Consider the following 24088-nt stretch of genomic DNA (forward strand, 5'->3'; position numbering starts at 1 on the left):
TAAATACCATAAGATTTACGCGTGTTATGATATTTTAACTGTTCCTCGTAAACTTGGTCTAATTAATATTATTATACTGGAGAATGTGTTCTGTCGTAAAAATTCGAGTATTTTGTAAGCTGGATTATGAAATATCATAAAATTCGAGATTATCTTGATGTAGGTAATTTTAGTTTATGACGAAGAGTTCTTATTACAGAAATGCTAAACATAACTAACAGATTACTTACGTAACTATGGGCACAAATCAAATTATTTTTAACATCATCATTTTATTCATCATCATCATTATTATTTTTTTCGTCATCATCACCGTCATTTTTTCTGTAATATAATATAAGTATGACTTCTTATTTCGATTTTTAACAGATTACTTGTTTCTTTTTTGATAACGTGTGAAAAATTACTTTTACAAAAAGTTAATACAGTACTCTTGTTCCATCTTTCACCTATATATTCAGTAAATAGTTATTAAAGGAACATCAATTTTTCATTAATGTGAAAAAAGTTATTTTGTTTTTTGTGATTTTTAAATCTTGTTTGAATAAAAATTTATTTTTTCAAAATCATGGTCACCATATCCTTTACAGTTTTGACGACACTTGAGACATGAAATTTTAAAACTAACGGCAGGCATTAAATTTAACATTCGTCAAGAAATAAAAAAGTATGAACGATATTTGACAGAAGTATAATATTTTATGTAGTTGTAGGGTGGCCATTCCAGTCGTCATGAATAATAAAAGTTTTTATTTTAATCACACAAAAAATTTTCTCGCTCTATTTTCACAAAACAAAAAGTATTAAAAATGATACTGATCTCATCATACAAAAATTTGCACTTACCGGGAATGAACCCGTACCAACCATCCAAGAGGGTTACTCAATATCAATATTTCAGTAGCTTTTAAACCTGTTAGCGAAATTGATAGACTGATATTAACTCAAAGACATATATCAGGATGTTATATCGTAAATAAAATAACGTTTTAACGTTATTAATGTCTCACTCCTATTTCGCTATGGCAAAATTAATGTTCCATTTTAATTCGAAAAGGTTGTAAGTCATTTCATGTTACTAAAGCTTTTAGAACCTTCTTGTTATGATTTCAGATATATGTCTTTTGCTATCAAAGGGACCTAAATGTATTAAGTTCGGTCTGCGATTTCACTATTAGTAACAAGGAGTTTAAGATCTAAAATAGCATGAATATTATAGTGGACTTGTGATATTTTGCTCTGAACTAGTATAACTGTTAGTCAATTCATCACTCGTGGATATAGTGATTCATTGAGGTGATATATATGATAGTAAGAGGAATTGGTAACAACACGAAAATTAAGTATTTCAGGCCAGTAAACGGGGACGGAAGGAGACAGTTAGTTTTTCACACATTTTTACTGGTCAAATTAGCGTCAGTGGAACATGAAAATGTGCACCAGAAAAACTTAGCAGTCTTTAGAGCATCATCACACCAATATCATATTTTCTTTTGGAGTCTATTCGTGACCACGGACGTAATGGGAAGTAAGAAACATCGCGCCAAATATACACAACATAAGTGTCAATAGTCAATTATAACATTCGCTGAAAAAAATCTGCTCCTATTAAGTCGGAGTCACACTTTCATTTTAAAACATGTCGCAGACATTTACCATTATACATGAATTTTATGACTCTCGACTCCCTCTTAACCGTCAATATTTTACAACTAGAGGACTCCGTAGTCCACTGGACGGCAACTAACTGTTAGTTCTTTGGGCTGCACTCCCTGTCAGTTCTTCGGCGCTGCAATTTATTTAGTGGGCCCGTTTATAGGTACTAAACATGTTGCAATTACTGCAAAAAAGTCTACATGTCACTTCAAAATACTATTATATTCCGTCTCTACGGCTTGAAGGCTTTTCATTTTTTCTTTAGTCATTTATTACAGATTAAGTAAATCTTACTTAAGTTGCCTACTTAAGTTTACAAGACTACAGTACTCCTTTGTTCTAATTTCACTTATCTTTAACTTTATCTCGTTTGCCTAAAGATGGTCTGCAACAGAGATAATGAGTAATTTCCTGCGAAGTAATGTACCTAAGTGACAATATTGGCTTAGTGTCTGTTCTTTATCTGCAAGGAACTGAGTCACTTTAACCGTCTTTTATAGGATAATAACCTGAGTAGGTACAGTCGTCTAAAACTGCGTACTTGGGCGAATCAATTTATAACCCCCGACGCAAAAAACGGGGTGTTATAAGTTTGACGTGTCTGTCTGTCTGTCTGTTTGTCTGTTTGTCTATGTGTGTGTCTCTCTGTGGCATCGTAGCTCGCGAACGGAAGAACCGATTTCGATTTAATTTTTTTTTTTTGTTTGAAAGCTGAGTTAGTCGGAATGTTATTAGCCATGTTCCATAAACATCGGTCCACTATGTCGCGATCGGGGGTATTTTTTTTAATTTTAATTTTGTAGTTAGGTTATTAGACGTAGTTTTGAGTGTCTCTGGCGTTACTGACTACACATAAAAATGCTATTAGGGTGAAATTTATCGAAATTATAAGTTGTGGGCCAAATATATCGGAGTCGGTTTTATTCTGCGACCTAGAGAAGAATGACTGATATTCTCTTAGTACAAAAATCTAATAAACACCAAATGTCAAAATTAATATTAGTTTCTATATTGGAAGCAACTAAATAGAAACACCCATCAATTTAGATTCAAAATAATTCAGCAGTTTTAATCCCAAGAGTAGGTAGGTACTTATTAAGCCTATAAAAACATGTTGGCGCTTTATATATATGATTGTAATAAACAAAGACCATAATAAACTTGTTAAGTACTTTTCTACTTAAAAACCATATAAAAGCAAAAACTTTTCCCCTATTAGGTACCTTATACTAACTTTACTACAACTTTTATACCAAAACTTCCCGTGTGCATATGACATTCCTTAGCCGTCAAAAATTAGAAGGCATTACGAGAGTAATTGAAGTGTCAAAAGTTATCTGATTTTACTTGCAAAGTGCGGGAAACTCTGCTTTATAAAAAAAGATAAAAATCTATGAAAATTATTGGTGGTTAGGACGTTTTAGAACAGACCGAGTGATGTGGAATTCGCGTACGGAAAAAAGAGAATTCGATATGACTGCAATCAACCAGTGACCCAAATTCTCGTAGGCAGCATATGAATATTTACAGTAATTTATCCGAAATCATGCCTTGTTCTGTGGGAAAAAGATGTAAAATTGGATGTGTTTCTAAATGCACCTACTTCATTTACAGAGTCGAGTTCGAGTTGCTGTTGACGTGTACGCAGGTAAAGAGACATATTTGAGGAGATATCATATTCTCATAAGCATGTCAAAAAGTAAAAACTCAAACAGCGAATATTTTTAATAATGCTAAAGCTGTAATAGTTTTAAAAAGTTATAATGATGTCTTAAAACTAAAGAGAGGAACAAATTCTTAGGTATGATATGCGAAATTTTAGAAACAGTTGATAGGTTTCAAACCTAATAGTTATTTAGGACTATTACAAGTCCTACTAATACTCTATTTTTTTATATTTTAAATGTCTTTTGCACAAATTTTAATTGCTAGCAGGTAGAATAAATATGACGTACCTACAAAATATGTCTGGGGCAGGAGCATGGTAACCAGCGCTGATATCGTTATGTACTCTTTGGTTGGCAAATATTGGGTACATTTGCGTTACGTACTACCTAAGGCTGCTTTCAAAAAAAACGTCAAAAGAATGTAAAATTGATAGTTTTAGTCGGTGAAATACTACACTTTCCGTTATCCAATAGATTTATTTAATTCAAGTTCCAGTTAGAGCATCTTATTATCTTGATTTTTATAAGACTGGATTTTTGAAAACTAACTCACTAAATTAATTATGAATTTTTCTCTAATGCACGTTTAGAAAAACGCACGTATAGAGCTGAATCAGTCGATCTTATTTGTAAAATTTGGACAATTTTGAATTTTCAAACGGGTAAATTTATAATTCGTATATCCTGTACCACAATCATTTCAGACTAGATTTTTATTTTAAGTTTTTGAAAAAGAGTAAACTAGCCTAAGGCGAATTCAATTTTTTTCAGAAATTACCTAAAATTAAGTGACAATTTCTTTGAAAATCTACATCACATCGAAGTAAGTTTTATACTAAATTAATCTGCAACGTTAACTTAAATTGCTGTTATGCCTTAGTGATTATAAATTGCTATTATTGATTTTTGCCAATTTTTTGAAAACGAGCCTTACCGGTACCATTATTACCACTTTTGGACATTTTCTCATATTTTGTTAGACCAAGTAGAAACGTCGGGTTAAATATAAAACGTAAGTTTTACGCGATTAAGTCCCGTTTTAATTTAATAATACAAGTAGAAAAAGTCCTATAATGTGATATATATTTATAAACTACTCGCAAAGCCCTTTAATTTGATACCACACACGGTATGATCGAGCGCTCGGTTGCGATTTCACTATTTTTAACACGAAAGCCCTCCTAATATTCCTGTAAGTACCTATCAAGCAATCTAGGTTATATTAATATTTTGGTACATGCTTTAGTGCCTAAAAAAAGTGCCTAGCATGTATAAATTCAGGCATTAAAAATAAATAAGTACTTAATTATTTTCTGATTTGTTAAAGGCTTTTGACATATTTAGTCATACTTACCTAAATTGGTTATATGTTTTACCTACGGCATTAAAAGTAGATGCTACTAAAAAAATTGTCTAGGTATTTTACAAACGGCAAAACAACTCTAATGGGAATCCTCTGCCATCCATCACATACGACTAGTACTCAAGTACCGGTGTCCTTCAAGGGTCACTCTTTGAACCTTACTTATTTTTTCAACACTATTTACAAAGATGCTTATTTTTATCTATGTGCCAACATACACGCTAATAACATTACCTCACGACCTTCCATCTTCAAAACTTCTCACAACCTCAATTAAAAACAAAAAGCCCGTGTTAAATGTTCAAATCAACGTAACGATGTCGTTACCGATACTCTAACAAGGCAAAGTTGCCGCTAGTACTGGTTAATTACAAAGTACATAGACATGAAACATACAAACCGAAAGAGCTTATACTTCACACGTTTTATCATCGTCAAAGATATGTATTCAATTTTACTCTACTCAAATACGAAAACAGTTTACATATTTCTGATACCAACTATTCCACGCTTGCATACGTCGTTATATGATGAGGGTTATAATGGCGTATATGCCAAAGTGCTACAGCTATTATGTGATATTTTACCTGAGTAAGGTGCTAGTTCACCATGTCGGGTGAATGTAGGGTAATTAGCTGTGTGATACAGGGCCATGCACTTATAATTTGGACACTGTTTAGGACCGTTTTGCATCAGTATTGTAACTGTGGTAATAGTGAACATTTCCGTTCATACGAGTATCAAACTATATAAACAGAATAGGTACAATCACATATATACAAAGTCTGGCAAAATTATTTTTTTTTGCTACTTACTAGACGGTAGACGAATTTGAAACGGTTTAGGCCCATGACTACATATTCCCAATCCTACAGAATCTCTAATCTACAGAGTCCCAATTTAACAGATAACCAATTATACAGATTCCCAATTCATCAGATAACAAATTACACAGGTTCCCAATTTAAGAGACAACCAATTATACAGATTCCCAATTCCACAGATTCTCTATAATACAGATTCCCAATTCATCAGATAACAAATTACACAGGTTCCCAATTTAAGAGACAACCAATTATACAGATTCCCAATTCCACAGATTCTCTATAATACGGATTCCCAATTTAAGAGATAACCAATTACACAGGTTTCCAATTCTACAAATTCTTTATTCCACAGTTTCTTATCTCTACAGTTTCCCAATTATACAAATTCCTAAATGCACAGATTTTTTTGTTTATTTATTATCTATTATAAAACAGAGCCGCTTTCTTTGTAGTCAGATGAAAAACTTTGGTTAAATTTTTAAACTCTACAGATTAGCATCCTTCGAAATGACAGCCAGTAATTATATTCATCTAAAGAAACAGTTTTTATCTAATTTGATACAACATACTCAAATAACATATCATATTTTTATGGTGCTATTATAATATTTAATAATATTGTATAAATATATGTATTAGAGTAAAATTGAAAATAGTATACATATTTTCAAATATGGCCGTACTAATAGTTATAATCTGTAGAATTGAGAATCTGTAGGACTGGAAATCTGTTGGACTGGGAATCTGTAGAATTGGAAGTTTGTGGAAATGGGAGTCTGTATAATCACGAATATGTTGAATTGAAATTTTGTAGAATACCAATTATGTACAATTGTGAATGTGTAGAATCAAGATTCTGTAAAATTTAAATTATGTAAAATTGGGAATCTGTAGAATTGTGAATATGTACAATCAAGATTCTGTAAAATTTAAATTATGTAGAATTAGGAGTCTGTAGAGATAGAAATCTGTAATACAAATCTGTAGAACTGGGCCTAAACCTACAATATTTTAACATCGTGTGAGACACTCATGTTAGAATTAATGAGGAAATAATAAATTTTATGTTATTATAATTAGTTAGCTATAAATAATTTCCGTTATATTCTAAACTTATAATTGTCTTTGTTTCAAAGCAATAAGCTAAATTACTGACATTCTGTTTGCGGAGATCACCGAGGGTGGTCGCAAATATTTTGTTGAGACAGGTAGATTTTTGCATGTTTTTCACATAGCATGCGTAAAACATTCGTAATATAAAACATCTTACGTTAGTAATTGTTTTATTGTAGCTACCATAAGATATGTTATTCCGCAAATACGTATACTTAGAAAACACGCTTCCCCAAGGACAAATCCTAGTTAACAAACAGTCAAGTACGTCCAATATACAGAACAAAGACCCGTTTTCCTGTTAACACCTAATGTTTACCTAACACTGGTTATTAGTCAACCACCCTGCTGCAACATGGAGATGTGTTCAGCTTTCAAAAATGTTATATTGATTTTATTTATATAATTGCGATTGCGATTGGTGACTGTGGGATATGGGTTAAATTGTGGCGTAGGCGAGAGGCTGGCAACCTGTCACTGCAATGTCACATTTTGGATTTCTTTCAACCCCTTTTTGCCAAGAGTGGCACTGAAACTGAGTAGTTCATGTGCTCTGCCTACCCCTTTATGGGTTACAGGCGTGATTATATGTAAGTATGTATTTATATAATTCAGGCAGCATAAATAGAGGAATAAGGAAAGAGTTGTAATTCCATAGATCAGTAAATGCGAGTTATTTGTATAGGCATAGTTATAGTGACATCTAGCGACAATCACACGTCAATCACGCGTCAACTAGCGTAAGTCAATCACGCGTAAAGCGTAAATTAACAGTACAGCTACTTGTCAATAGATGTCGCGACGAAGAGTCTAATGCTCAGCAATTTTTAGCTAATATTACAATATTATAAATCAGTATTCTGTTTTTAATTCCTTCTGTTTGTATTATGTTATAAACTGTTCTAATATTAAATTTAGCAGACAAGACACTATTATAGACACCTAGTATCGAGTAGTGTATAATTCACGCTGTTTGACGCGTGATTGTCGCTAGATGTCACTAACTGTGCCTATACAAATAACTCGTGTTACTCGCGTTTACTGATTTATAGAGATACAACTCTTTCCTCACTTATTTTTCTATGCAGGCAGGCAGTTGAAAAAAAAACACAAGTGATATGGCCTGTATCCTGATATCTTCTTTTAGTTTTTTTTTTTATATAGCCTATAATGTGTCCCACTGCTGGGCAAAGGGCTCCCCTGTTTTCCGCCACTCGTCACGGCTGTGCATGCTCTCGCCAGCCGCCACAAAATGAGTCCAGGTCTTTCCGCCATCTCATCTTTGGTCTACCTCGGCCTCTGCTAATTTGTGGCGCCCAAATTCCCGATTCCCGATTCGGTCGCTACCTTGGCCCATCTCTAGGTTTATACAATTTTAATTCAATATGTCTTTGCAAGTGCAGTGGTGGCATAGCTATAACTGCAAACTAAACATAGTGGATGCTTAGTTTGCAGGGGGTAAGTAATAGAACGTATACAAACGTATGGTATATTCGGTAGAAGGTATAATTTCAATTTGTATAATTTTGTATGGTATAAAGTTCAATTAGTATAATTGCTGTTATACATAATTTTAGATAGCATAAATTCAAATTATATAATGTTTGTTACATATAATATTGTTTCCTATAAGTATAATGTGGTATAACGTTGAAGTAATAGAATATACAAAACGAATACCATACAGGTGATATAAGCGCCTGCTGTTTTCTCTCTCTCGCTCCTCGCTCTTTTGACAGGATTCGTTTCTGTGGGGTCACAGTTCAAACCTAACCTAAACCTACTTTTTTGACAGGATTCGTTTCTGTGGGGTCACAGTTCAAACCTAACCTAAACCTACTTTTTTGACAGGATTCGTTTCTGTGGGGGTCACAGTTCAAACCTAACCTAAACCTACTTTTTTGACAAGATTCGTTTCTGTGGGGTCACAGTTCAAACCTAACCTAAACCTACTATTGTGACAGGATTCGTTTCTGTGGGGTCACAGTTCAAACCTAACCTAAACCTACTATTGTGACAGGATTCGTTTCTGTGGGGTCACAGTTCAAACCTAACCTAAACCTACTTTATCACAGTTCAAACCTAACCTAAACCTACTTTTTTGACAAGATTCGTTTCTGTGGGGTCACAGTTCAAACCTAACCTAAACTTACTATTGTGACAGGATTAGTTTCTGTGGGGTCACAGTTCAAACCTAACCTAAACCTACTTTTTTGACAGGATTCGTTTCTGTGGGGTCACAGTTCAAACCTAACCTAAACCTACTTTTTTGACAGGATTCGTTTCTGTGGGGTCACAGTTCAAACCTAACCTAAACCTACTTTTTTGACAAGATTCCTTTCTGTGGGGTCACAGACGTCACAGTTCAAACCTAGCCTAAACCTATTTTTTTGACAGCGTTCGTTTCTGTGGGGATCCCAACCTAATTTTGTGATTTATATGACATGTTGTTATATTTATATATTATTAAAGATATAGTAAATGTAATTAGTTAATATGTATATTATAGTATACGGTAGTATGTATATTGTATGTTATATTATTTGTATCTTATACAAATTGAAATTATACCTTTTGTGCATTATACATAAAAAAAGTATACTTTTTGAGCGTTTGTAAATTGAGAATATGCCAAAAGTTTGTATTCATTATGTTACGCACCCGTTTGCAGGGAGGGGTTAAGGAAAGAGGCTTTTGAATAGCAGTGGGACATTTGGGACAAGCATGAGGTATGAGGTACCTATAAGGATTCTTTCATATCACTCTTGAGTATTCAAATCATAATTATAAAAGTAGTTCGATTTTCGTCATCGATTGGACTTCAGTTGGCCAACCTTCTGTGTGTTCTTGTTTCCTTTTAATAATCATGCCAATTCTTTCGTACCTCCACGATATCATTAGGTTGTACGTATACTTATATTACTTAGAAATATAAGTTCTGGAATAGTTTATATTTATTTGTTAGCATGTTGTGTCCTACTGCTGGGCAAAGGCCTCCCTCTCTTTCTTCCACGCCTCTCGGTTTAAGGCAATGTTTGGCCAATCATAATACAATATTAAGTTTGAATTTGTCTGCATGTCATCAGACGGTCTCACCTGGAACGATCTTCTCAATATTGACATTAAACTTCAGATAACATCCGGTCTTATCCGCATTGGCTTTAATATCACACTAATATCCAATTTGTGAAATCTGCATACCCCTTATGTGCCACGTGACACACTATTATTGCACATGCGCCTCACATAGTCGCTAATTAGTCGCAGGTTACACAATAATTTCAGGGAGCTAATTATTTTGTGTAACATACCCGGTCGCCAGTGTAGGTAACTTTACCTACTGTACTATTACTTAGATATTAAGATAGGTACTTGAAGTTGGTTATATACACTAGAGTTGGAATAAATCGGAACATAAATATTTTATACTTACCTAAAATAACCTAACCACAAAATTAAAATGTTGAAAAAAATCCCGACCGTGGCATAGTGGACCGATTTTCATAAAACATGGCTAAGAACACTTCCGATTAACTCAGCATTCAAACAAAAAAAAAACATAAATCGAAATCAGTTCATCCGTTCGGGAGCTACGATGCCACAGACAGGTACAAACAGACAGACAGACAGACGTCGTTTTTGCGTCGGGGGTTAAAAAAGGACAAAATGCCACGGAAGGGTCAACATTTGTTTCAGCGGTCAAAACGGATACCGGGGTACTTAATGTAAATAAATAAAAAATAAATATTGGGGACACCTTACACAGATCAACTTAGCCCCAAACCAAGCAAACCTTGTACTATGAGTGCTAAGCGACGATATACATACTTAAATAGATAAATACATACTAAACATAGAAAACATCCATGACTCAGGAACAAAAATCTGTGTCATCAAAACTCACACAAATAAATGCCGTTACCGGGATTCGAACCCAGGACCGCGGCTTAGCAGGCAGGGTCACTACCGACTAAGCCTGATCGGTCGTCAAATGTAGTACAAACATAACTATGCTAAGCTGATGAAGTAATGGGACTGATTGGTAAGACTGAAAATTACTGGTGCGACAGCAGAATTACATACACTATCGTAAATCATAATTTATGATCATTATTATAATTATATACATCGCCACTTCATTTATTATCATCTAAAAAACCGGCCAAGAGCGTGTCGGGCCACGCTCAGTGTAGGGTTCCGTAGTTTTTCGTATTTTTCTCAAAAATTACGGAACCTATCAAGTTCAAAACAATTTTCCTAGAAAGTCTTTATAAAGTTATACTTTTGTGATTTTTTTTCATATTTTTTAAACATATGGTTCAAAAGTTAGAGGGGGGGACGCACTTTTTTTTTCCTTTAGGAGCGATTATTTCCGAAAATATTAATATTATCAAAAAACGATCTTAATAAACCCTTATTCATTTTTAAATACCTATCCATCAATATATCACACGTTGGGGTTGGAAGGAAAAAAAATATCAGCCCCTACTTTACATATAGGGGGGGTACCCTAATAAAACATTTTTTTCCATTTTTTATTTTTGCACTTTGTTGGCGTGATTGATATACATATTGGTACCAAATTTCAGCTTTCTAGTGCTTACAGTTACTGAGGTTATCCGCGGACGGACGGACGGACGGACGGACGGACGGACGGACGGACGGACGGACGGACGGACGGACGGACAGACAGACATGGCGAAACTATAAGGGTTCCTAGTTGACTACGGAACCCTTAAAACTGAATAGTATAGATTTTTGTAGGTTATTAAGATAGTTTCACTACGCGTTTCAAAAAAGCAAGCAACTTTTTTATAACCTTCTAAAAGACGTTTTGCGACTTACCTTTCAGCATACATGTTTCAAAAAGTTTTTTACTGCATCACTAAGAATTCTGCAACCACATCAATATTAAAACTACTCCAGTATGCTCATAAAATGCTCCACCGTCTGCTTAAACTTTAAACCGGAGAAAAACAATCAATTTGTGATGTTCGCGTATGCACGGCACTTCAGGTTTACATGCAGTTCGCTATAAAATGGACGTAAACTTCATGCGGGGTAAATCCAGCGGTGAGTTGCGGATAGGAGTAGTTCTGTTGGTACGTTAAACTACAAAACTACTAGGACAGTAAATGAGCCTGGTAAGTACGCGGTTAACATTTATTTTATTAAAATCAGTGTGATGAATGACACTTAAAGTAGTACCGTAGTAGAATCAAAAAGTATTGTATTCATGATAGGAATTTTGTTAGTAGAAAAAAAAGGAGTAAGATAAGCCAAATAAAACTACAAGAATAAAATACAGTCAACCGATTGGAACCCTAGGCTATTCTACAACCATGTCAAAATGACAAGCAATAAGAGATTTCTTACAATCTGATTTATAACATCACTATGACATAGTTCTACAGGTGCCTAGGGTTCCAATGGGTTGAGCGTATCTACCTACAAAAATAAAGGCGTTTAATTTATAATGTCCATAAGGAATAGTGTTCATAAACTTATCCAAAAACCATATCTACCAAAAGTTTCTGATCCAAATTGATGAGGCTACAACATCATACATACAAGTACCTACCAACTAATATGGCAAGCTTATAAAAATAGGTGTGTAGCTGATACTCATCAATTTCGTTGAATCAATATAATAGCTAGTGCTGTTCGCAGTTATTGGTTAAAGTGATCACACCCATAGGAGCAATAGCGATAAAGGCGTTTTCACACTCGTGCATAGTTTTTTTTCTGTTTCGTTGTTCTCTTTATTTAAATGTTTTGCGAAGACAAAACACTTAAATGACTCTTACAATTACTTTGCCAGACTGTGAAACAGTTTGTTGGCGAATGAAAAACATCCGGGCATAAATGCTTATCAATAACTTATTTTATCATATTTTGGTTTCCGTTTCTTCCGCTCTTTATTTTATTTTGAATGCTCATTATATTAAAAAATGAATCAAGATTTGTCTGTCCATCTTTTAATCTCTTTGCATTAAAAAAAAATGCTATATTTTCTATTCTTTTTGTAACCAATTAATCGCTGTTCCGTCGAGGAACAGAGATTTTTAGTTTTAATTTCTTTTCTTGATATAGTTAAATAGTTATTTCATTTTCATACATACAAGGCAACACAATTTTGAAAGAATACTTTTTTTCATGTATATGTAGCACAGTTTTTTGGAGCTGGCAATTACAGAAGTCCAAAGCGACTTTCCGGTGCGCCTACCACGCCACCTGGCGGATATAGAAAAAACTCTCTCTTCGACCGTGCGAGCGCCATGATCTGCGCTCCCGTTATTACGAATTAAAAATAGTTATCGGTGCACCGGCGCGACACAAACGTGAAAATTGACATTCAAGTGATATCAAAACCCAGTGACCTAAGCTTCCGTTTATATGTGACAATCGTTTTAGTGTGAGGATTTTCCCAAAGTGTTTCCACGTGGCCCCACAAGCGCCTCTGGACAAATGTAAGTAGCCTCACCAATTAAACGCCGCTACATATAGTTTTTTGGTCCTTCGAACCGGATTTTTCTTTCTCACGTTGTGTTGCCCGTGTATTTTGCGGTATTACGTACCCATCATTCCAATTACATACGTTTGTAGTTCAATTTTTCATTGTAATTTCCGCCATCTTTGCTCACGGCAAAATGGTACCGAATCCTACAGACGGTGTTGAAACCGACACATCGTGTATGACACAAGATTTATTCGAGCGAGATCTAATTCTCGACGAATTAAAACGAACATTACAGTTCGCAGCAACGAATATAGAACAATTTCGTTCAAGAACTTCCGATTTAACAGCGCACCAGCGAAAGTTTACCAAAATTCAAACTAAGATCGAAAAGGCATTAATTAAGTCTAATAGCTTCAACAAAGAAGCCAACATTAAGATTCGAAATGATTTCAACGATTTATATTACGCGATAGTTACACATTTAAATAACCTAAAGGAGGTAGATGTAGAAAAGCGGCGAGCGAGCCGCATTCCTGTGCCTAGCCAACACGACACGTTTATGAACGACCGTCGAAACTTGCCTAAATTGTCGCTTCCTGAATTTCACGGTGAACCTACTGGCTGGCCCGCCTTTTTCGACTTATTTCAATCGTTGGTCCACAACAACAATGCCTACACTGACGCGGAAAAGTTTAGGTATTTACTACTTTCGGTTAAAAACGAACCATTTAATTTAATTAAATCAATTCCCATAACGGAAAGTAATTATTCAATTGCGATCGATGTTCTAAAATCCCGTTATGACAACAAACGCATTATTGCGTCACAACATCTAGATAAATTATTCGATATCGATTCTTGTTCCGCGCGCTCATCAGCTGTTGCTATGCGAAATTTGCTTAATGTTTACCACGAAAATATTAAAGCACTTGAAGTTTTGGAGTTTCCGGTTAAAGAATGGGACTTCGTTCTGTTAAATTTATTATTACGTAAAATTCCCGTTAATACGCGAAAAGAATATGAACGTTCTTTAACCAACCCAAGTGAAATACCTAAAGTCCAAACCTTAATAACATTCTTAGAGCGCGAACTTACGGCGGAACAGATGATTACAGTTTCCCATATACAGTCCGCAAAAAATAATTCCTTAAGTACAACAAATAAAAATAATTTAATTTCAAATCAAATGACACCTAAAAGGGTTTTTATCACGAATACTTCGCCAGACCAAACTCGACCGTATGTCGATACGAATAAGGTTCGATCTTGCGTGAAGTGCAAAGGCTTCCATTCACTTCACAAATGTTTAGAATTTTTAAATTTGTCTACTAAAGATAGATTCACATTTGTTCAAACAAATAACATTTGTTATAATTGTTTATGTTCCGGACATGACTTACGTAATTGTAAATCAAGTTTTAAGTGTCGTAAGTGCAATAAGAAGCACCACACCTTAATTCATTTAGATTCGGACCTTACGCGTACGCGACCCTTCCCGGCGAACAATGAAGCCGCGGAACTAGTTGCCGTCTCGCTCGCTCTAACGGAGCAGTCGCAGCCCGGCGCGGGCGCTGTCCCGAGCCCATCAGCTGTTCACGGCGTGAATCAAAATAATCTAGGTTTAGGTATTGAGCCTCATACGGTGTTACTGTCAACTGCGTTGGTTGACCTTTATTACGAAGGTAATAAAATTGCTACAATTCGTTGTATGTTAGACGGGGGCTCACAAGCAGCTCTTATTACTGAATCGTGTATGCAACGATTAAATTTACCGCGACGAAATGTCAGCGAGCCGTTGGTAGGTGTCGGTGATTTACCGCTCAACCCTAGGGGTACCTTCGTGTGCTCAATTTCGCCCAAGGGCAAACAAAGTCCAAGTATTCCTTTGGAGGCTACTATTTTGTCAAAATTAACCCGTCAAATGCCTAGTGTACCACTAGCACCGTACGGGGAATGGCCTCATTTGCAAGGGCTCGCTCTAGCCGACCCTGAATTTCATAAACCTCAGCCGGTTGACATGATACTTAGCGAGGACATTTTCATGGATGTCATTCGCGAGGGTATAGTCAGGGGTAAACCTGGCACACCCACCGCAATCAATAGTGTATTTGGTTATTTACTAGGGAGTAAAGTCAACTTTACTTCTAACATTTCGACTCCACGCCATACTTGTTTTACGTCGTTCGACAACGACAATCTCGAGAAGTTTTGGGAGCTGGAGTCAGTTCCAGAGATGCGGAGTTACACTCCCGAAGAAAAGCTATGCGAATCCTTTTTCCAAAAGACGCATACGCGCGAAGAGACGGGGCGATACATAGTTGCTCTGCCATTCAAGCCCGATGCACCGCCCCTCGGCGAGTCTCGGCAAATTGCTCTAGCACGTTTCCACAAACTGGAATACCGTCTAGAACGAAACCCCCAGCTGAAGGCGGAGTATCACGCGTGCCTCCAGGAGTATGTGGATCTTAACCACATGGAGCTCGCGGACGATAACCCCCGCACTGGCGCGAGTTATTACATCCCGCACCACTCGGTGTCGGTAGGTACCGTTACTTTCGGTATCAGTAGTTCCCCTTATCTCGCCTTGCGCACAATTAAACAGCTCGCGCATGACGAAGCCGAGCGTTTCCCGCTCGCCTCGCCAGTCCTCCTAAATGACATGTTCGTCGACGATGTGGTGACCGGCGCAGATACCTTAGCCGAAGCCCTCAATCTGCAGCAGGAGCTGATAGGTATTTGTGCCACGGCCGGGTTCGAATTGCGAAAGTGGCAAAGTAACTCGCCAGCCATTCTCGCTGCCACGCGACCGACAGAGTTTCATGGTGAGCGGCGCGAAAATGTTCATTTTGCCGAAATGGAAAATGAGAAAGGGGTCAAGGTCCTTGGACTTCAATGGAATCCAAGATCTGACGCATTTAGTTTCAAAGTTCAAAGTTCTTCGCAGGCCTGTACAAAGCGGGCGATTCTTTCCGAAATTGCAAAAATTTACGACCCCCTCGGGTTATTATCTCCGGTGACATTGTTTGCCAAACATTTAATTCAATTGCTATGGTTAGCCAAAATTTCCTGGGACTCAGAACCCCTATCGATATTATTAACTCATGGACGAGTTTTATTAACGAGCTACCGCTCCTATCGCAAATTTCTTTTCCTCGTCATATTTTCAATACTGACGACTTCGATTCAATCGAAATTCACGGATTTGCCGACGCAAGCAAAATTGCATACGCAGCATGTGTTTATATACGTCTGACGGACAACACCGGGCGAGTTCGAACCTATTTAGTCATGGCTAAAAGTCGCGTTGCACCTCTTCGGGTATGCCTTACTATACCTAGAATGGAATTGATGGGTTGTGTAATCCTATCAAAATTAATTGAAAGAGTTATGCATCTTTACGGTGGTCAAATTCACCCCGATCAAGTGTACGCATGGTCTGACAGTTCCGTCGTGCTCGCGTGGCTTCAGTCACCCCCGCACGAATGGAAAACGTTTGTCTCGAACCGCACTAGTGAGATTTTGTCCCGTGTCCCGGCGCGCTGTTGGCGTCACGTCCCGTCAGCTGATAACAGCGCTGACCCGGCGTCTCGCGGTCTGCTCCCCGCCGCGCTCGTACAAAATGACTTGTGGTTCCATGGTCCTACATGGCTCCAACAAAGTCGCGACTCCTGGCCTATACCAAAACCGGTGGTAAACACGAACGAGGAAAAACGCAATACACATGACTCGGCAAGTCTTAGTTATGCATGTGTGTCCGCATTGCCTCCTTCCCCGGACGACGACACTCTTATAACGCGATTTTCGTCGCTAGGTAAATTAGTTCGCGTCACGGCAGTCATATTTCGTTTCTACAATAAATGCAGGAAACATAAACAAACATTCCCAAAGTACGTCACCGTACCAGAGTACAATTTTGCATTAAATCGACTAATATTGATTACACAACAAAAAGTGTTCGAAGACGACATTAAAAGGATTTCGTCAAATAAACTTCCGTCAATTCGTTTGCGGCGTCTCACGCCCATGTTAGATAGGGATGGTTTGTTACGCGTCGGCGGACGTATTCACAAATCACTTTTACCTTTTGAATCAAAACATCAATTGATTTTACCTAAAAGACATCCTCTTACAAATCTTATTATTGACGATGCGCATATAAAGGAACTACATGCCGGTTCGCAGTGCGTGCAAAACTCGCTCTTACAGCGATACTGGATTATCTCTGGTCGTGATATTGTTCGCCTCCGCGTACATCGTTGTATCAAATGCTTCCGCGCTCGACCGACTCGCTGCCAGCCGCGCATGGGAATGTTACCCTTGGTTCGGCTGCGCCCCGCGCGTGTGTTTAGTAAAACGTCTTGTGACTTTTGTGGGCCATTCTACGTACGCGCTAATAAGGTTCGTAATGCAAAAATAATAAAATGTTACGTTGCAGTTTTCGTATGTATGAGCGTTAAAGCTGTACATCTTGAGTTAGTTTCCGAACTTTCCACGGAAGGTTTTTTAGCCGCGTTGCGACGTTTCACGTCCCGTCGAGGATATTGTACGGATATATATACCGATTGCGGACGTAACTTTGTTGGTTGTAATAATTACCTTCAAGAGTTATATACTTTTTTACGTAATGATTCGGTCATGAGTGCCCTTAATCAACAAACTTTAAAGCAAGGATTAACTTGGCATTTTCAACCACCTTATTCATTAAGTGTCATTTCGGTGGATTATTTGAAGCGGCTGTTAAGAGTTTCAAAACTCATTTACATCGCGTAATAGGTACACAAACGCAAACATATGATTGTATGCACACTTTGACGTGTCAAATCGAAGCTGTATTAAACAGTCGTCCGCTCTGCGTTCTAAGTTCGGACTCCGCGGATCCTTTACCTCTTACGCCGGCCCGTTTCTTAATCGGTGAGCCCTTAACGGCCCTACCGGACGTTTCTCTGATAGACGAGAACCCTAATCGTCTTACACGTTGGCGCTGGATACAGCAAGCTGTCCAGCATTTCTGGCGTCGATGGAGTCGTGAATATCTCCATCAACTGCAACAAAGTACAAAGTGGCTTCAAGACCGCGGTCCCGCCGTTCGTGAAGGTACTGTTGTTGTGGTATGCGACGACCACCTGCCGCCGCTGCAGTGGAAACTCGCGCGCGTTCATGCTGTCCATCCGGGCAGCGATCAAGTTATTCGCGTCGTAATATTGAAAAGCGGGAACACGTTGTTCAAACGACCTGTTGTGAAGGTCTGTCCCTTACCTTTAGAATAAACTTATACAATCGTTACGACTCTTAATGTTAAGTTAAATATTTATAAGTTTCATAAAATATTTTGGTATACTTTCGTATGGTTTCTTTTTTTATTTCTTTTAAAAGTCACTCCGTGTCTTTTAAGGTGAGCGGCATGTTCCGTCGAGGAACAGAGATTTTTAGTTTTAATTTCTTTTCTTGATATAGTTAAATAGTTATTTCATTTTCATACATACAAGGCAACACAATTTTGAAAGAATACTTTTTTTCATGTATATGTAGCACAGTTTTTTGGAGCTGGCAATTACAGAAGTCCAAAGCGACTTTCCGGTGCGCCTACCACGCCACCTGGCGGATATAGAAAAAACTCTCTCTTCGACCGTGCGAGCGCCATGATCTGCGCTCCCGTTATTACGAATTAAAAATAGTTATCGGTGCACCGGCGCGACACAAACGTGAAAATTGACATTCAAGTGATATCAAAACCCAGTGACCTAAGCTTCCGTTTATATGTGACAATCGTTTTAGTGTGAGGATTTTCCCAAAGTGTTTCCACGTGGCCCCACAAGCGCCTCTGGACAAATGTAAGTAGCCTCACCAATTAAACGCCGCTACAATCGCGATAAACGATATTTTCTCGTTATTTCTCTAGAATTTATCCCAATTGCCCCAATACTCTATACGAAGCAACCGTTGAACACTAAGATGACGTAGAAGTTCTAGCCGTCATTAAGAAGCAAAATTAATAGAAGTCTTTTACACATTTAGAAAAAATTTAAACTTTTCATCATAGCAGTAACTTTAAGTTCCTTATATACTATATCCTTTAAGTACTATACTGTTATTATAGTACTGTTATTATATTTAACCATTATAATTATGCACAAATTTAGCCAAGATCAAAAGTCAAAACTACTCAATTTATCACCTCAAGTATCACCGTCGTTCTAAAGGTAATCTAAAAATTCTGTAAGCACAAAAAAGCAATGTGACATACAGACAGACGGACAGAGTCTCACCATAAGTGTTCCTTTTATACCTTTTTGGTACGGAACTCTAAAAATACAAAAATAGGTAAATAGATAGTTCATTTTTGAGTGGTTTCTTCCCTGTAAAAGGCTAAAATTACTTAAAATGGTTGTCATAAACGTAATACTTTGCAACAAAGTTCTAAATAAAGGTACTGCAGCATATGTAACCGTCTTAAGCTCATAAAACTTGTCTCTCAGCAGGGTGATTCTACACGCTCGCAGTCTTAAGTGTTGTAGCAAATGATTCTTAATAATAACAAGCTATAAATATTTGGTGATTGATGCATAGTTGTTCAGTTTGTTTACTGGAAGAATAAAATTGAATGGGTGTTTGTAAATAATTTTGGACTATAGGCAACTTGTAGATAAAGAATTTATGGGAAGAGGTATCGCGTCCATTACTTCTACCTAAATATCATTTTTGGTAACTTCTACCTAAAAATCACGGTAAGGGCATTGATTTGAATGATTTGTGATCATCAGAGATATTTATTTATTCCTGACTTTTTCTGACGCATGTTAGTTGTTTATGTTGATCTGTGCAGTGTCCCCAAATTTTTAATTCTTATTAATTTAAGTTATACACTAAATATAGGTACTTATATGTTTGATCCTATGGTTGACTAGTAGGAAATGCGAGAGACATTAAGTCCGTATATATTTTGTGCAATTTAAGTCAAACAATAAAGTTTAATGGCGTTTTATTAAAAATCTGTCATGTTGACTATGTCTTTGTGAGAAAGGGACAAATCACTTTTTAACTTATCGTTTCAGTAACTTTTTTTTATAAATAAGGGAGTAAATAAATAATGTATATGCCATGTAACATTCAACTCAAACAATTCAATGTTATAAAAACTGAGTTTCACCCTCTCGGGAAATCTACTGTGCGTATGTCATATCTATGTCAGACAAAAAACTTTCTACCTTTACTCGACCTCCGTCAGAAAAGAGCATCATATTATGCCAAATTACTCACATTCTGAGAACAAAACTGTCAAGTCGAATTTTTAATAGTTTTCAAATACTAAATTTATGTGACTGGCCAGCTGTTATATAATATGTATATTATATTTTCAGCAGATAAGTAGAAATCGTATTTTTTAGATAACTGAATGTTACTTAATTTGTATTGACTGACGATAAAAATAAAACTGAGATAAAAATCTTTACCTATGTCTGTAAGTAATAAGACTAATAAGTAATTGAACATAATAAACCAAAATAAAAAAAAATCCAATAAAAATAAAAGGCATTACGTGAAACGATCAAATTGGTAACAAACAAAACAAGATATTTTTTTTTATTTACAACAAAATAAGAATCAAAGCCCAAGCTAATGAGACAGCTTTACATAATTCACACAAGAATAGATCAAGGATTCGTCTTCACACACTTTCCTAATCTCGCCACTCGTACGCATATAAATTTGGCATTGTTCAAACAAAACCATCAATTACTTTAAACCCTTTTGTGCTTTCAACAACGAAACTCAGTGCGACCTCAAAACCGAATTTATACTAAGAACAATCAAACTTCACCTTGAGGTCGTTTTATAGGTTTTCAGATGTTTGAACTACCGATTTTAACAGTCTCGTAAGTGTTTTATTTATATTTTGAAAACTCGACTTTATTTCTCAAAATATACGGTTTTCTTTTCGTATAAATAAGGATTTAGAAAACTTGGTGGCAAGGAATAAATGCTGCTAAAACCACACACAACTAGTTCGGAACATGTGGTGTAAGCTTGCGTGTAAAAAGGCAAATGTTCATACGAAAATTAGGGCGGTTACGACCTTTTATACAAAAGATGGCGCACGTGCTTTGTACGCGGAGTACGTACTTAGATCTTGTTCTAACTTTAAATAAATATTGCAGTAATACTTTTCTGAAATAGAAAATCAAATACGATATTATTATATTATGCTGTTATAAATGCGTTCAGTTTAAAAGTTAGTGAGTTTCAAAGTTGGACATATTATTTTAGTTCTATTTTTAAAATTGAATGTTACCATATTTATTGTTTCGAATCCTTTGAATAGAATGCATCTACTATTTATAATTAGATAAATAACCGACGATAATACGATATATTTCTATTGGATAGTGATTATTATTGTAGCTAGCTGCAAAAGTCCATGGCGAATTTATCAATGAATTCATTCATAATTTCTCTTTGCACTTTTGCAGCTGATAGTACCTAGTCTTCTTCAACATAGCGTTTTCCCGGCCTAGCGCCAGAGTCCGCTTTCCTGCTCAGCCTTCTCCACTTTGCCCGGTCTTCGGCATCCTGAGGTGAGAGATTGTTCTCTTCCATGTCCGCTGTCACGACGTGCAGCCAGCGCTTCTTACGCCGTGGCTTGCGTGGGCGACGGTCGCGCGATGGTCGCGCGACGGCGATGCGACGCATACGAAATCAATCCTTATCGATATGGAAGCATGAGACGCGACGACGACGGTCGCGCGACCGTCGCCCACGCAAGACACGGCGTTAGGCCTACCACGGCCGCGTGACCTAGGGCCTTGGACGGTGAGGTTGAGGCACCTACCTAGTAATTATCTTTATTTAGTTTTTCAGTAGGTATATTAAATATTATTATTTATATGTCTGTTACAAATTCTCGGGACCATGGGGTCCCGGGCATTTGAAAGGCGTGCGTGAGGCTGAAGTCAAATTATTACTTATATTATTATACTCGTATTGTGATTAAACTTAGCTTCATGCAACCAAACATATGATTTATGACAAAGTCACGTGAGTACTAATTAAATTTCAACTTCTGTAGAACCCTTTTTAAAAAGGGTGCCAAGATTTATGTACCTACTCTTAACATGCAGGCATAAATATGTTCGCGTAAAGAATAAGTACGCCTCATGTCATTTTGAAGATAACATAGAAAATAAGTGCCAATGCGTAAAAACCTGTCTGTGGTAGGCTCGAACATCTTTATCAAACTGCATAAAATAAAGAATAAATGTAATCAGTTTCATTCCAAATATTACCATAGGTTGCGGTGACCGCTTTCCATCAGGCGGGCCGTATACCTATTTGCCACCGACGTGGTATTAAAAAAAAATATAACCACACCAATCTACCAAATCACCTGACCTACTTCCCAAAACTACATCCCTTGAAAACCGCACAAAAACAAAAGAAAGCCGTTAAATTAAAACTACGCCAAGACAAAGATCTCGAAAGTATCTCGCGCAATAAATAATTCTCCCGGCGACAAATGAGGTCATGTGTTTTTTCCCTCGGGGTTCTATTTCCGTTTTGTATCGAGATTTGCTTTAAATTTGGAACATGTTTGCAGTTTGTTGGCGTCTTGGGGATCGTTATGAGGTGGCAGATGTATTGGGCGCATCTGGAAAGTTTTAGTTTGTTCATTAGTGCCATATTTGGACGGTTTTGATTGAACAACAAATTATGACTCGCTTCTCAGTTTCTTAGTGCTCCATTGAATTTGTAATAGGCGGCATCTTTTTCTTTCATCTCTTTCTTTCTCAAACTGTTCTACAGTTTGGCGGAAAGTTTTATGTAAACTGTTCACTTTTATTGAATAAAAATTTTTAAATTAAAAAAAAAAAGTCTTTAAATTAACAATTTCCAAACTCAAATGGAATTGGGCGGGACATGTTGCCAGGCAGAGTGATGGCAGGTGGACCAAAATGTTGACTGAATGGAGTTCGCTTTTGGATATTAGAAGAATAGGTGGAAGAGGAAGACATGATGCGCCGATCCCAAGTGGCTGGAATAAAGGCAAGAGAATGATGATGAATGTATATCAGCAATAATATAAAAACCCCTTGGCATAATATTAAACATAAAATAACACAAGTTATAAGGTGACTTACATTGCGGATTGTACTATTTAGAGAAATAGTGAAGAGATAGGTAGAGAAACACTTTCTTCATTTGCACAACATATAATACATGGCAGACTATTTTAAAAACGGGACTTAATGGCGTAAGACTACATATTAAACTGACCTCCAACGTTTCAGGGATGGCGTTGTCCCCGTGGTTTCGGAGAAGACTATGGCAGACTTTTATAAATTAATTATAATGTTAATTTGCATGGTCAGTTTTCTTTGCAATTGCTGCTTGCACGTACGTACATACCTATCAATCATCAATCCCATCATCATACTACCAACATCCTCGTAAAGAATAGGTATGAAATGAAATTATTTTTAAAGCTTATACCACCAGCAATCGTAGATCACTTATCGTAGATTACTTCCATGTCGAATCGAAGGCGTGATCGTTTATTGATTCAGAAATGTAAACTCGCCAAGTCTCGTAGGTATTTCAGTGTCATTGGGGCCAAATTATATGACTCAATTCTACCCGAAATATTAGAAATCAGCAATTCCCGTCAACTTTGTACAATGCCACGTCAGCAAATTTTAATTGATCCTATTTTGTTACCAACATTTAGTAATATAATTCGACTTTCGTAAGATATATACAGGATAATTGTTATAATTAAGAAAATATAGATACTAGAGAACCTTAATGACGAAATAAAACTTAATAAAATCTCAATTCATCAACAAAATATTGGTAACAAAATAGGAATTAATAAAAACAAATTTAACTTTTCCCTTAATTTTTGTACAAAGTTGACGGGAATTGCTGAGGTATGAAATGTAATTATTTTTAAAGCTTATACCACCAGCAATCTAAACTGAAACGTATCAGTAAATCGCCGAAGGCATCT

Source organism: Leguminivora glycinivorella, chromosome 9 (genome assembly GCF_023078275.1).
Source record: "Leguminivora glycinivorella isolate SPB_JAAS2020 chromosome 9, LegGlyc_1.1, whole genome shotgun sequence".
NCBI lineage: Eukaryota > Metazoa > Arthropoda > Insecta > Lepidoptera > Tortricidae > Leguminivora > Leguminivora glycinivorella.